This window comes from Cavia porcellus, unplaced genomic scaffold (genome assembly GCF_034190915.1).
Source record: "Cavia porcellus strain 051 isolate PalLab524CR breed Dunkin Hartley unplaced genomic scaffold, mCavPor4.1 scaffold_20, whole genome shotgun sequence".
Taxonomy (NCBI): domain Eukaryota; kingdom Metazoa; phylum Chordata; class Mammalia; order Rodentia; family Caviidae; genus Cavia; species Cavia porcellus.
In genome coordinates this window covers 17,773,825-17,786,634 of record NW_026947503.1, presented here as the reverse complement: position 1 = coordinate 17,786,634, position 12,810 = coordinate 17,773,825, and positions in this window count along the sequence as shown.

Below are 12,810 nucleotides of genomic sequence, written 5' to 3'. Positions count from 1 at the left end.
TGCCATTAAATAAACATTATTCTATTTTCACTGTTATTTCAGACATTTTTAAAGCTCCAAGACATAGTACTTCCACATAAAATAAAATGGCTGAGTGAGAGGAGATACACACCTTTGTTTATGAGCCAGAAAACTTCGTTACACAGAAGAAAACTGCAGGAGCGCTATCCTCTGAGGAGCTCACCATATTTTACAGACAGGTCTCAATTATTTTTTGCAATATTCTTATGGTGCATTGTTATGAGGCTATTTGTGTTATGTACAGCACCTTTTTTCCTTGGACCTTGAAGGTGCCTTTCACAAAATCAGACATAAAAGAAGGTAATTCTCATAGTGCTCCAGGGAGATGGAAAAAAGTATTAAAAACCATAGAAAGATCAAATTACTGTTGGTGACTAGGGAAATAAGAGTCACTGAGAGCTAAGGGTCTAAGCCATGCCTATGGGAGGAATATCACTTTTGTCCTCACTTTTTAAAGCAACCAACGCTCCTGTAACAAATGTATGCAAACCTATGTTCAGGGAGCAAACCTAAACGGAAGTACAAGAGCAGGAAAAGAAAAGAATGCATATGAATTCAAGATCTACAGGAATCAAGACAAATGGAAGTGCGAAATATGTTCTGTTGATCTCACTTTTCTTTATTTATAGTCATTCATTTAAGCAACTCTAGACAGTGCTTTCTGTGTGTTTTGCTAAGAAAAGACCACCCCAGGAATGAGTGCAGTGCTTCGAGGGTCTTCTTGTCTACTAGTCCACATCCTTCAGTAATGATGGTGCTATGGATTGGTTAAGATTTGAGTGTCCTACCAAGGCTTTATGTTGTTGAAATCTCCATTATGAGCTTATTAGAGGATGAAAACTGAGTCTGACCATGATATTCAGAGATAAAGCCTCTGGAAAGTGAGTAGGGTTAGATTAATTCTTCCAGGTGAAGCCCCATGACTGAATCTTAACAGCTTTACTGAAGAGGCAGAGAGAGAAGACAGGTGTACAAAATCACATTTGTGCTTCCTGTCTGTCTGTCACTGTGTGACATCCTGTGCTACCTCAGTACTCCCTCAGCAAGATGACCATCATCACATGTGAGCACTGGAAACCTCACAACTGAGAACGAAATGACCCTCTTTCTTTATAACTTACCTAGTCTTGATTGACAGCAGAAATGAGGCTAAAAGTTTAGCAAAAAGATCATATGAAATCTTCAAAATGAGAATGATAATTGATCTTCATTGTCTATGTTATTTGTCTTGAGAGTTGCCCAGGAGAGTAACAAAACACATATGTTGGTGTTTCTGGGTGGGTCAAGGCTGTGACCCCCAGGCTCACCCGACCCCAGCATCCTTCCTTTCTTTGACTCTTCCCTTCTTCTCTCCTTCCCAGACGCCACTAGGTTTCCAGCTTTGCTCCTTCATGCCCTTTTCTCACTGCATGTCTTCCTTCAATCCAGCTGACCACTACTAAGAGCACTGAACTGTGTGCCAAAATAAATGCTTTCTCCTTTAAACTGTAGGTGTCAAGAACTTTGTCCCACCAAAAAAAAAGTAAAAAAAAAAATATGACTAATGTATTCAGAAATATGAATGTTAGTAATATGAAGTTAACCACCATGTGCTTCATACCTGGTACAGTGTAGGCCAATCAGGAAATATTTATTAAATAAATGACTGGATTCTCCAAAACACATTCGAAAGACACAGAAGTAAAGCAAACTTAGTAACACTCCAGAGAATTCTCCATTTCTACCAAGACGTGTGTGGGTTTTACTTTATGGATGGGATTACCTGGAACCGAATTGAGATACATACAGGAAAAGAGAAATGGAGAAAGAGAGAGAGAGAGAGAGAGAGAGAGAGAGAGAGAGAGAGAGAGAGAGAGAGAGAAGAGAGAGAGGCAGAGAGAGAGAGAGAGAGAGAGAGAGAGAGAGAGAGAGAGAGAGGTATTTTATGGACAGAGGAACTAATTTTAACAAGCTTGTTAAATTCACACAAAATGCAGAGTAGACTGATCCCTATTATGCATCCTTATCTTCACATGTTAATATCATGCCAGTACAGAGCTCTAACTCTAGCTGAGGTTATTGCAAATTGAATGTTCTGTTCTTTGATTGCACCTTTACCAGTCTTCACATTTCCCTTGAAGTGATGCTGCTCCTTTAACAGTCACAGTTTTGCTGTCTGGACCTGCTGATCATTGGAACCCTGTATTTCTGGAGTAGTTTGCGTTTTCTATTCCTGCAGGGGACTGAATGAATCATCACATTCATCTTCGAAGAAGCCAACCTAATTTATGTCTAGTGAATCTTAGTGATATGTAACACATTTAGACAGGAATTTTAACTGATTTTTAAATCTACAGTGACTTACTTTGTAATGTACATTGAATAGAAACCATTTCCTCTCCCAAGTTTTTCTTCTTTTGGGCATTTTTATAATATGTAGCTATCCTGTAATTCCATTGCAATTTAGGCAATGATTATTTTCCTGAATCAAAGATAAATTTTAATTTCTGAAGAATAAAAACCTACCACATGAGCATAATGTGACATTCAAAAAATGTGCAAATATTCCTCCCCTAAATATATTTGAAAATGACCCTAACCTGAAGAACAGAAGCAGTATCTGGAGTCAGAGATACAGTTCACTGGCACAAGTGCCTGCCTGCCAGGCTTGAGATCATGAATTCGATTTCTAGTCAAAAAAAAAAAAAAAAAAAAAAAAAAAAAAAAAGTAACCTTATGTTATAAAAAGTATCCAGGATGTATACTTCAGATTATTGGCCTCACTAATTCCTCATTAATTCTTAACTTTAAAAAAATGAAAGCTAATTTCATAATGAGCAAAACCAGCATACAACTCAGAACCAGCTCAGAACCCATCTAAACTATTTATCACCAAGATCAATTTAAAGTTTTAAAGGCTAAGGCAGCAAATATTCATGTTGAGCATTATTTAAAATCTTAGAAATAAAGTTTTCAAGATAACTTACAGAGTCATTTTTGCAATGGTCCATATATAAATGACAAATATTATAATGTGATTCAAGCTGAAATAGGAAATGTTGTATTATTCATTCTAGAAAAATTATCTGGAGAAAAACATGAATGCTAGGTAATCATATAATCATAATTCACACTAAGAACAAGTGACACATATATCGCAAATAAATAACAAATTAGAGATGGCCAATAACATACTACAATGATATTTGTCAATAAAGAAGATACAGGATCCGGTACATCATGTCACTGATGATGTAAATATGAAATGACTATGGAAGAAGTATCCTAAAGTAAACTCTCCATCAAAAAACACAGTATATTTGAAGAGAGAAGTCATAATATTGCTTGGTTATTGGTTTCACAAGTGAACTTACAGGGAGCATGCTCTGTTTTGGTTTTTTGTTTGTTTGTTTCTTTGTTTGTTTGTTTGTTTGTTTTAATCCAAAGATGGCATTTTTCATCAGAGTACAAAATTTTTATAAAGACAACTCTTAGCAAAGATTTTAAAGACAAGGAATATGAACAACATACACTAGATACACACCCCATGAACAAAAAGCTGATATCTAGAAATATAATCTTTGTTAAAGTTTATCACATAAAGATATCACATTAAAGATAGAAAGCTACAACCTATTTGAGGTAATTAACAGAGTGATTGAGGAATTGGGTCAGAAAAAGGAGAAAAATGAAGGCAAGGATTAGAGAAATAAAGCTTAAGGAGAAAAAGAATAAATATTGAAAATGAACGATAATTGCCTCTCCAAAGTGCAAAGGTAGAATAGACCAAGGTGCTAAACCGGATTAGACTAACCTGAGCAGTGAACAGTTTTCACAGCTTGGGTTACAGGGCCTTTCAGATAAACACGGAATTTAAGAACCACCTTGAGGATATCAGAGACTTAAGCCAGGCCTGGAGTGCCTCCAGCTGAGGTCTAGTTTTTTTGGAGATTCTGTAATGGGAAATGCATGTGGAGATTGGGTAATGGGAAATGCATGTGGTCACACAAGCTACAAAGACCACCATTTCCCAAAATCTAGTTTCTGATTCTGGTCCATTCACTCCTATTTAGAAAAGAATATCAGAAACCTAGAAGATAAAGTTCACACATTTCATATTAGTAGGTTCATGGAGATACAAACAATGTATAAGCAACTCCTTATGTTTGCACCAGTTGCACTACCAAAGCAACCAAAATGGTAAGATCTATCACCTCCAAAGTTTCTCCTTGGTAACTGAGAGCTCTGCCTCTTTACTCACCCTCCTGTGAGTCAGTGGCAACCATATGGGCAAGGAGGAGAACCAAGAAGTCAGCACACTCTTCTGTGAGCCAGAGTCAGTCATGGGGTGAGAGGAGAACCCAAAAGTCAACCTGTTCTCTTGTGAGCCGGTGACAGCCAGGCAGGCCAGGAGGCAAATCACTAAGCCAACCCACCCCTCCTGTTAGTCAACCTGTGTGCAGGCTAGGAGATAAGAAGAACCCACTGCCGCTGCAAGCAACCAGCTGCTTTAGAGGAACACAGGCTGGATGAGAGGACCTGAGGTACAAAAGCAATTTAATACTTGAATTGTTTGATTGATTTTGTGCGCTTGAAGTTGGTAGTCTGAACATATGTTTAGAGGATAACAACATTCAGTATAGTAACTACGGAGTATTTCCTTCTGCCTTGTTTTTGAAATCCAGTGTTATTCCGACGGTGAATATGTGTTGAGCTCATACGATGAACCCTAAAAATCCGATGGACATCATAGCTCATACTAGCCCCATGTACCCGAAAGGTTCTTTTTTACCTGAATAATATGTGAGGATATGTGAGATCATTCCGAAGCCAGTGTTGTACTCACTGTTTTATTCATTTTATTGTTTGTTTTAATTTATTCCCTTCAAAATAAAAAAATAATAATGAGTGTCATTGAAGGATAAAATAAGCCTCTACAGATCTCTGACCAGCTGAGAAATGAAGCACTTGAATGAGTTGCCCCAAGAGACCCACTTTAAAAGTGAAAGTCATTGTTATTTTTGTTGTTTGTTTCTTTTGTTTTTTTTTCTGTATTTTCTCATTAAAATAAAAAAGAACTAAAAACAGTGGTTATCTTTCCTATACCAAAACAGTTATAACAAATTTACTGAGAGTAAAAGTTAGAGAAGCCACATCTTCCTCAAGAGCATAAAAAAAAAAAAAAAAAAAAAAAAACTGAAATACTTAGGAATCAAACTAACAAAGGAAGTAAAGGATCTGTACATTAAAATTTACAGTTCATTGAAAAAAGGAGATCAAAGAGCATATCAGGAAATAGAAACATATCCCTTGCTCTTGGGTAGGAAAAACCAACACAGTAAAAATGGCTCTGCCCCGCAAATTGCTATACAATTGCTACACAAATTTTGACTGCTATATAGATTTAATGCAATCAAAATACCAATAACATGTCTCACAGAACTAGAGCAAACATTACTAAAACTCATCTGGAATCAAAGAGACCTAGAATAGCAAAAATAATTCTGAGCAGCAAAAGTGAGACAGAAGGCTTTACATTCCCTGATTGAAATTATACTACAGAGATACTGAAATTAAAAACCACATGGCACTGGCAAAAAAAAAAAAAAAAAAAAAACACACACTCAAGAACCCATGGAATAGATTAGAAGATGTAGAAAAACTCCAGACACACTCAGCCATCTTTTCTTCAACAAGGGGGCCAAACACCCTCAATGGAAAAAAGATAACCTCTTTAATAAATAGTACTGGACAAATGGATTTTTACATACACAAGACAAACTGCACCTATGTCGATCACCATCCCTAAACTAAAAATTGAAATGAATCAAATATAAAAAAGAAACACTAAATCTTCTGGAAAAGAGACTAGGTAGAACTCTTGAAGAGTTAGCAGTAGGAAAATGCTTTATGAACAAAAGTCTAATTGCATGGAAAATATCACAACGAATCAATAATTGAGATCTCATTAAAAAGCTTATGCACAATAAAAGAAACCACTAACAGTAAAAAGACAAGCCATAGAATGGAAAAAAATATTTACCAGCTGTTCTTCAGACAAAAGACAGTTATCTAGAGCATATAAAGAACTGAGAAGAATCTAGCCTTCCTTCTCTCAAATTTAATGACTCAGTACACAAAGGGGCCTCTGAGACAAATGCATACTTTAGGATAAGGAAGTAGAAAGGACAAGTAAATATATGAAAAAAAAAATTCAAAATCACCAGTCATTGGAGATGCAAATTAAGTCAATGCTAAAATTGCATCTTACCAAAAAAATGACATTTATTAAGAAATCAGCCAATAACAAATACTGTCAAGGATGTGGAGGGAAAGGAACACTTGTCCACTGTTGGAGGGAATGTAAGATAATGCAACCATTCTGGAAATTCCTCAAAACATGAGAACTAGTAATTCCATTTAATCCAACTATCCCACTTCTTGGTATGCTTCATTTAAAGTTAAAAGCATCCTACCACAGTGATAGGTGCATACCCATGTTTATAGCAGCATAGTTTGTAGTAGCTAGATCTTGAAAAAAATCCAAATGCCCACTGACTGATGAATGGATTACTACTCAGCCACAAAGAAGGATAAACTTGAGATATTTATAGGTAAATCAGTGCATCTAGAGACCGTATTCCTGAGTGATACAAATCAGACACACGTGTAAATATCCCTCTGTTTCACAGATATGAAAAATTGAAAGTATAAATAAGGGCCAAAATGTATAATAAGTATTGTGAGACAGTTTTGGTGTATTGCATATATTTTCAATTTATAATGGGCTTTCTAAGAGGTAAAGCAACATAAACTGAGGAGCAACTGAATATTATTTAATTCTCAAATGCAGAAATATATTCTAATCATTTCCCCATTACAGAATTTTAACTTAATTTCAGAACACATTGTGATTAAAGATCATACTTTGTATAAATTGAGTCATTTTAAATTGAGTTATTTTATGGCCCAGAAAGTGGTAGACTAAAACTGATCAATGTGCAATTGAAAAGAACTCAAAAAGAACATGTATTTTGTTATGTTTGATGTAGCAATCTTTCAGCGTTGATTTGGAAAATCGTTCAATGATATTGTTTCACTTCTCCACACGTGTCTTACTCACTTTCCTCAATACTTGACATTCACTACTTAAAGGCAAAGAGCTTTGTTTTGGCCTACGACAGTCCTCAGCTGATTACAGGGCAGAAGTGTCTGAGGGAAAGTTCTCCCTGCAGGGAAGCTTCTACCCTTAGGGCGATCCAAAAGCAAAAACCTAATTACAGAGCTTGGAAGAGAGACAGGCTCTTCCCTTCTGTTTCTTACCCCAGGGACCTGCCTTTTATGACCAGGTTTCACCTCCCAACCCCAAGACAGCTAGGGGACACCTTTCATCCCATCGCCTTCAGCAAGTCCTGCTCTGTGCTTCATTGCATTTTGCCTTTTGGGACATAATTTAACCTACTTTAAAACTTTGATATTTTTTCTAACCCAACATAAGAAACTACATTTTAAATAAAGAAAAATCATGAAATGTGTCTTCTTCAAAAGCACGCTATTCACAGTGAATAAACATATAAAAAAGGAAAATGGAAATTTATCCAAACAAGGCAAAGCTATATCTACATTTCTAGACCATGAGTAAGGGAAAATGTGGGTATGAGCAAACATGAACATGCATGCTCCCTAGTTAAAGTCAAAGGCATGAAGGAATGGAAGGATTGGCCAAAAAAGTAGAAACAGAAAATAAGCAAAACCTCCATGAATGAGGCAAAGACACAGGTAGTCAGAAGACCGCTCCTTGACTTGCTTGTGGCTGAGGAGAATTGAGACATGGAAAGGAACAGAGGTAGAGAGCAGTCAGAGAGAATGCTAAACAGACAGTGGAGCCTTAAACAGGGTCAGGAGGTGAGTGATGGCTTTACTTATTGTGCTGTTAGATGGCTGCTTTCGAGGTATAGCACACTATGATTTCAAGATCATCTTTCCTCTCCAGTGACAACGAGCAGCAGCCAGCCGAGGCTGCAGTGCCTTGCATTTGCCCTCCCCAGGAGCAGGCTGAGCAGCCAGCATGGCACAATGGGCAGGAGATGCAACCTTTGTCCTCACAGGGCAGCTTTCACACCCTCCAGTGCTCACATATTTCACAAATGCATGTTTTGTGATTCACACCTTGCTCCTTTATCATAACCCTGAGAAAACCAATTCAAGATAAAGAAATGGCAAGCACACACTATTTTTTTAAAGTGAAAAGAAAATACATATCCATTTACTTCTTTATCTGGAGTTCTTGAACACCATATCCCTAAACCACTAAGCACAGAACATTTGAATAAAATATGCCTGAGCAAACTAGCTGAGGTGAGAAAAGAAACTAACAAAATACACTGACTGTCTTAGTAACTTTTTCCTCACTAGGATGCAGTACCCAACATCCATAATTAAAAGGTGGAGCGGTTTATTTTGGTCTATATTTTCAGTTCATGGTTGGCTGTCTTGAAGGTAGAAATGGCTTGGTGCAAGGTCCTGCTATGGAGGACCTCATGACATGGTGACCAGGACACAGTGAGAGAAGAGAGGCACCAGGGAGGAGATATTCCTTTATGGGTCACACCTGCTTTGCCCTGCTTTTATGACCAGGTTTACTTTCTGACATTCAACCACTGAATGCACTTGTGGCTGAATCCACCAATGAGTATGAGCCCTTATGATCCCCCAAAAATCCTGTGCATGAGTCTTTGGGGGGACATTCTTGATCTAAATCATAACAGTGACCTTAGAGATATTGCACAAATATGAATATTTTTAAAGTCAATGGATTGTCCTACACTGCTATTAATCTTATTTGAAATCCTGTATCACTTTTTTTTTTTTGTTATGATTGGTTTTCTTCTGTTTGATTTGGTTTGATTTTGATATGCCTGATGATATGGGTTGCAAAGGCAGCAAGAGGCATTATGGCAGCCGTTGCTGACTTTTTATTATTTTGTTTTGAAGTCCTGTATCATTATCACTGTCGTTTTTTGATTTATACTGTTTTATTTTGTTTGGTTTTATCCTCCTACAAATAAAAAAAAATTAAAAATGAGAGTGAGAAGGAAAATGAAACTTATTGAGAGTATAAGAAGGTAACCAAACTGTAGAAGAATACTGCTACTTCATGAAAAAAAAATCCAACAGATTAAATACTATCAAATTAAAAGGAAACCTGGCCAGCTGTGCAATATATACAGCCACATTCCTGACACAGTTGGTCATTTAGATAACTCAGAGGGAGAAAAAGGAAAGGAAAGCACAGAAACGCACTAATTGAGAAAGTGAGCTCTCAATTCTTGGTAAACTGCAAAGATGAAAAAGAATTTATAAACTTACATCTGGAGCATATATGAGATTTAGATGTTGGGAGCTGTAGTAGATGCATGTTAAATACCTGTTGAAGCTTACGTACAGAATTCTACCAGTAGAACAGACAAATATAATTCCAATGTTTTAAAGTTTTTTGAGATTTTAGAAGCTGAGGAAAGGAAAAATTTTAATATTTGTCCAGACTTAAAACTTCAATACATTAAAATTATTTTTCCAAGTCACAGAAGCTAGGATTTAGAAAACAGAAGAGAATAGCTATGGAAATTCAGTAAACTTTTTCCCCTTATGATAAATTTTACTTTCTAATGACAAAATGGAAGACAGACATACTTCAGGAAACTCAAGTCGATAAATGCAGTAAATTATTAATCATTTGCTTTTGTCTTAAATTAATTAAAATGTTCCCCTACATCTCTTATGAAAATCTGCTTTTGCTCTTAACATATATGACCAGTATAGTTTTACTGAAAAAAATTCGAGCTTAGAATCACATTTAAAGGATTTTCACCTTCATAAAATATATTGCTTTATAGACTAAATGGTAAATTGGAGACAATTTTGCCTCACATAAAACCACTTTTGCTAAGTGTCCTTATTCCATATTTCTTAATGAAACCACAGGTCATATTCTAGGATTCCTTTTGTGTCGATCTCCTCCTTTGGAGTTACGGTTCACAATTAAGTTATTTTAAGTCATTTGGAAGTATTCCTTACATTGGATCTCTGCCCTCTGCCTTCTCAAGACTCTATGTAAATAGCAAAGGACAACCAGCTAGAGGAAGACTCAAGCTCTATGCTTGCAAAGGACACTCAGGGAAGTCTAGAGGACATACCCAGAGCGACATGAAAGTATGTTGTGTCACTCGGTGGGGATGCTTTGTTTCTTTGTTTCATTTTGTTTTACCCTAATGAAGATGGCTGTTTATGAGGTCTTTCCTCTTCCTTCTTCCTTGACACATACATGATTTAGAGGTCTGTGTGATATCAGGAGGATCAGTATTGTTCTCTGCTGGAGGTATAGAAATTCATAACTGGATAAAAACCCAGAAACTCAAGCACACATAAAAAGGCATCTGAAAAGTCTTGAGGGAACATCTCCTTGAAAAGTTGTTTAAGGAGAAAATATCAGTGCAGGAAAGGGATCCCGTATATACTGCATTGCACATATCCTGTTCAGATCTGATCCTACAGGACTTCACATCTGCACACATGTCGCCTTTTCATCATCACACTTGCATTGCAATTTGATTATTCCTGACCTGGTGTTAGGTGACTGTGCTGATAGATAGTATTTTTGTGTTTTCTTTCTACTCCAGATAAAGGTCTCCTTGTTTGCTATCACATTGAAAAGCATTTTATTCTCCCAGCTGGTTCATTCTTTAAGGCCAATAAGGGGGTAGAAAGTTGTTATCTTTTTCTAAAAAAGAAAACTCTGTCCCTGAGGACCTTGATACACCAAGTCACATCATTTCCAGTCTCAGTCACATCTAAGGGGTATGTGGGCAAAATATAGCATCAACAAAAGTAGACAGAAGCTCCCCAAATCCCAGCCACTGTGACTCGTGTGACAGATTCATGCTGTTCCTAATCAATTTCACACCAGGGAAATACACATGGTAGAAACATGCAGATTGGGAGTTGCACAGAAGTCACTTGGAAAATGTCTGAAAACCAGAGCTTTCCAGCACCACCTCTTTGTGCCAAAATCACAAAAGCAAATGCTCACTCTACCTTCCTTTTTCTGAAATGGAGAAATTAGCTTCTGTGAAACTGGTATCTTCTCACTGTCCGTGTCATTGCATACTGATGAAAGTTTGGCACTTGTAAGGGAAAAGAGTAAATATCACTGGATAATTTTTATTTTTAAGGTAAATAAAAGGTTTTTCTTCAGTCTTTTTAGAAAACACAGTTTTCAGAAAAAAGAGTAAGCAATCTGATTTTTTGTTATTTTTTTTTTACCTAAACTTAATTAGTAATTTTCATTTCTATAAAGGGTTACACCAAAGAAATGAAAATCTGATGTCTCACACCCAAGTAGGAAAGCTGGGCCTTCAGAATGACTAACCTAATTTACTATAAGTTTTATAAAGCAGGTAGATGTGCGCTCCTTTGTTAGCTTCATATATACGGACATTCACTAAATGCCTTTCAAACCCATTAGTCAGAATGAACATAGTATTTGACATGAATTTAATATTTTAGATAATTGCTAACATGAGAAATCTAGAGACATGAGACAGTTTTTCAGGTGACATCACTGGCCCAGATGTGTATTCGATCAGATTAACTTCTATGCACAACAGCTGCTTGCAGATTCATTTTGTTGTGTAAGGAAAGGTGAGTGATTATATCTGGCAAGTGAAACTGAAATTATTGCCAACTGTAGACTTTCCTGCACAAGAATGAAAAAGTTTGAAACAATCATTACAACGTGATATTGTTATCAAGCTGTAACAGTAGAATAAGATGTATGTGTTCCAATATAATTTATAATCAAAACCATCTAAGTTACCACACTTGAATAAGTACTTAAGTCAGCTGAAATTGTAGCTCAGTGATGGGTGCTTACTGAGTATGTGTAAGGAGTTTCATTCCAAGAACTTACAAAGAAAGAATGAAAGAAAAAAGGAATAAAGAAGGAAGGTAAGAATCATTGGCAAATCTCAATTCTTCGTTGCATCTGGTTTGATTTTCTTGGACTGTCTCCATTAAAAGATCAATAATGGTTTAATTATTCATACTAGGAAAGCAAAACAAGGGTGCATAGAAGGCCAAAAGTCCTTTGATTAAGAAGTAACTCTATATTTGTCCAGGAAAAGACCAGGGAATACTTACAAGGACAGGTAAATCTCTCTATGTTAAGTTTTACAAATGAGTAGCCAAAAATTGCTACTATTAAGTCCCATGTTTTTTATGAGGGATGGGTACATGTATAATTTCCTCATTCATTTTCTAGGCAACTTTCCTGAGATTCCAATCTACACTGCTGTCATACAGATCATAGTGACTGTACAGACCAGAAAGTCAATAAAATTGAGAATATTCTTTTTCCTGGTAACCGCAGAAACTGTCACTCTCCTTATGGAATACATCAAGCACTTTTTTTTTCAGACGTCTCCCTCTGCTTCTTTTAGAACACATCGGATGATCTAGCTATGCAAACTCTTAATTGTTTAGAAATATTTTAAGGATTGTCAACTGCAGCGGCTTACCCTTCCCAATCTGGTCAGTGGAGTAAAATTTAAATGCAGCTGTAAGCCCATGCCACCGTGCCCAGTTTCACCAGCCTCTGCATGCCTCTCTTCTACATGTCCTGAAGTTCTCTGTGTGAGAGTCAAGAACCTACTTGCATTGCAGTCACCACCTCCCTGCTTGGCAACACTCCTGGATCCTGTCCAATGATGCGCTATAAATCAGCTGTAATCACGTCACTTTCAGCAGCATAAA